The following is a 4,035-nucleotide window of genomic DNA, read 5'->3' as shown; positions in this document are numbered from 1 at the left end:
ATATATATTTGCAGTAGTTGATGATTTTACAGTACATGATTTTACATTTACCCAGTAATTACAATTCATGAAGTGTCATTTTACCTCCAATACTGCTGCTTTCAACACCGCAGCTGCTTTCCACACAGTAGCTGCTCTCTACACAGGTGACGCTGGTCCACATAAATACATTATGTTGTCAACACTATCACATACACCTGTATTTGTACGGGGTGTATGTGATGAGGTGGGCGCAATGATGTCATCGCACCAGGTACTAGTATGTGGGCGTATCTGCATGTGAGCAGACGTGCCTGGAGATGGATAGAGCAGCAGTGTCTCAGTTCCTAAGACCATCGGAAATATGTGCTTTCTGGTGGTCTTAGGTGACCCTTGTGAAAAGGTCGTTTAACCCCAAAAGGGGTAGAAACCCACAGGTTGAGAACCACTGGTCTAGAGGTCTCAAACTTAATTAGTCAGGCAAGTTACACAAGTGTTAAGAAACTATATGAGTGGTGGGTGGTGGGCTTCAGTAAGAGTGTGTCTACTGACTAAAGGTCTTAAATAAAATTTTAGATAATTCTTCAACCCAAACTGCCTTGTTGAAGCTCTGGTGTTGCAGAGTTATAGTGAGGGAGCCTCTTACCTAATCCCTTACTTGACAGGGGCCAACACTGGGGCCCAGAGAGGGACTGTAGCTATCTAGTTCTGCTATAATGGAAATACCACAAGTGGAAGCGTTTAACAAACAGAAATTTATTTCCTCACTGTATAGGAGCAAAAGTATAAATACAGGGTGCCAGCTCTACAGGAAAGCCTTCTCGCATTGTTGGTTTTGGAGGACAATCCTTATCTCCTTTCAACATCTGTGGGTTTAGCATCCCGTGGAGATCTCCATGTATCTTGACATCAGTCTTGCCTTGGGTTTAGGAAGTTCACAGCATAGGGGCCCTGGGTCCCAAACACACGTTCCACTCCCAGCTTTACTTTCTAAGTAGTACCTCTCCCTACTGTTTTCTCTCTTGTAAAATAGAAGGTGTTGCCAGCCACACCTTAGGGAAACTGTTGTGGCATCCCACCCTGATCCCTTGCAACTGATTAGCTGATCACATCAGATCATATTGTGATGCATGGCACGTATCTTGGGGAAACAATTAAATCCATGACACCTTTTGAGTCTCAGAAGTCATGGCAGGCTGATTTTGAGACCAGAGCAGCTGTCTTGTCACATACTCTTTGTCTCTTCAGCTTCTGCTTCCTGGTGTCTTGGCGTCTCCACCTCTTGAACCATTTAGACAAGTCCAACCTCTGTCCTGCAAGGGCAAATGATACAAAGCTCTTTATCTCTACTAATAAACAGTTGTAGGCAACTCATTCACCCTGTTGGCCCAGACCAGAATATACTCAATTCTCTTACTCCGTGGATCCACAAGCTAGTCTCCACCAAGTGGCTTGAGGCACGCCCCTCTACCTGGAAGCCTCCTTGCCCAAAGGCACTTGGCTATTTTGCTCCCTGGTTTGGTTCTTGTGCCATTTGTGTCATTCTCCTAGTTCTGCTGTAAATGTTTCCCTGCTGCTTCTGCCCATCTGCACCATCTCCAGTGTTACAGCTATCCTCACTTCCAGCTGAGTCCTGACTGGAATTCTCTTAGGTGTCCAAAATAATACCAATAGTCTCTTTAAGGCAATCTAGGCTTTCCCTATGAATCCACTGCCTTCAAGTCAATTCTAACTGATAGTGATATAGGCTTTCCAAGGCTGAAAGTCTCATCTTTCTTGCTCAGAGGAGTAGCTGGGGGAGGGTGGGGGTGGCGGGGGTAGGGGGAGGGTGGTGTTGAAAGCAGTAGTTGCCACCAGAGCCTCTCTACTCATTAACCAATTACAAAGCCACTTCCATATATTAGATGTTAGAGAAGCACCTCATTTACTCAGTACTACATTCGGTCTTAGTGCTTCTATCATAGAAATACTATAAACAAACGGAAATTTTCCTACAGTTTAAGATTTTCTCTCTGTTGGCTCAAAGGAAAGTCTGTCTGCTTTGAAAATTCTGGGTGACAATTACTTCCCATATCACTGCTTTAATCTCTTTTATATCACACACACACACACACACACACACACAAAGATTCTCACAGTACAACCTAATCCTGCCATATTAACATAACTGTCTCTAACCCTATCTCCTTAACATACTAGAGGTGTGGATTTACAATGCATGGGGTAAGTACATCAGACTTAAATAAAACTGCCCATTGACAAATTTTGGGAAGACACAATTCAGTCCATACCAGGGTTTTTCTCCTCTGCTGGGAAACTGTAGAGGCAATGTGGCTATTGCAGAACCTGTCCTGATAGCTTCTTAAGTGAATGAATTTCTCTTGGATGCCTAGGTGGGTGAAGAGAGTTGGCAATACGTAACAAAGCTGCTGCCTTCTTGTGCTGAAGCACTGGTCTCCATCACCTCATCCCAGAGCTGTCTCAGGGATAGAAGCCAAGACAATGCTCTTTGGGTCTCACCAGTCAAGACAGAGCCCAGATTCACAATGTCCACCTAACCTCAGACGGAGCAGCAAGGAAGCAGGGTGCCTTTTATACTTCTCTGCTCTTCATGAACCCCACTACTGTGAAATAGAGATAAAGCAGACAATTTTACGGATAATAGCATCAGTAAGTACTTATGTTGTTCTTACTATGTTCCAGCCAATCTGAGCAGCAATACTATTATTATCCAGTTTTATAGATAAGAAACCTAAAGAACAGAAAACGAAATAACACCTCTCCCTCCACCGAAACAAACAAACAAAACACCCTGTCTTGTAACCCAGTTGCCTGGTTCTAAAGCCACTTTTTTTTTTTTTTGCACTGCTCAGTGGTACTCCTGGAGTGCGCGAGCATGGCAGGACTAACGCTACTTTGCCTTTGAAGATTAGGGAGGCTCCTCTCTGAAGCTCAAAGCAAGATACAAACTACAATCTCAACAACGGAAGCCCCCCAACCAATTGAATGAGTTTGTAATCTGCCTTTGGACCAGGGCACAGGCTCTTTGTGCCATCCAGGGTCACCATTGTGGTGGGTACCCCTGCCTGCCAGGCCCAGTGCACAGCCCCTGTCTGTCTACTAGAACTGGGCATCTCATTGAGAGCGGCCCTCATTGAAGGTGAGCCTTTCCTGAGCCTCTCATGAAAGCAAAGCTAGTAGGCTCTTTTCTGAGAGTAATTTTCTACAACCCTTAGAGTGGATCTGGACCACATAACCGTCCCTCCTGGAGTCACCCTGGTCTTGGAGGCAGCAAAATCCATCTATGAAGATGGAAGGGAGAGGGGGTGGGGAGGCAGCAAGGCCTTGATGGATGCGATGTGGAAGGGAATGGTAGGCTTGGTCCCCTGGAAACAGCGTGAGGTGTGGGAGGAGGTTAGAGTAAGGGAAGGAAGGCTCTGTTCGAACAGTTCAGCCTAGTGGGGGTAGTTGGGAGGTCCAAACAGTTAAAGCCTAAAGGGCAGTCTCCAGGCTGGAGGCGGGGAAGGTGGGGGGCACTGATTATCCTGGGGGTGTGGGGAGAGGTGGGTGACTTCTCTCCACAGTCTGAATTCGCTGGTTGGACTTTCTCCTTAAGGAGTCCTTTGGATTTCTGATCCATCTGTTTCTGCACTTCTCACTCCCTTTTCTGGGGTGCATGGGTTCAGGGGGGCGGCTAGAGGAAGGGCCGGGGGTTCCACGCAGGAAGTTCCTCTGGTCTCTGCGGGCACCTCAGCTGCTGGAACAGATGGACTCAGCGGAGGCTCACCTAGAGGGCTCCCTGCCCGCTGTGCGCGGAGGCGCAGATCTCGAACCCGCTGTGCCCCGCTCTCCCGAGGGGTCTCTGGAGGTCGACTGTGGGGCCCCCATTCCCGGGGAGAGAAGAAGGAACGTTGACCCCGCGGGTCCTGGAACGCTTTGCCCGGAGCCTACTCCCCTGCGGTGCGCCCATCCCTAAGACCAGGACTCCTTCCGCACCAAGACCCCTTTTGGAGCTTCAGCTTGGATGGTTCTGGGAATCCCACCCCCACCCCACCC

The sequence above is a fragment of the Echinops telfairi genome, unplaced genomic scaffold (genome assembly GCF_000313985.2).
Source record: "Echinops telfairi isolate 266 unplaced genomic scaffold, ASM31398v2 ScPeMD7_7465;HRSCAF=8503, whole genome shotgun sequence".
Lineage (NCBI taxonomy): Eukaryota > Metazoa > Chordata > Mammalia > Afrosoricida > Tenrecidae > Echinops > Echinops telfairi.
Note: the sequence above shows the minus strand (reverse complement) of the source record.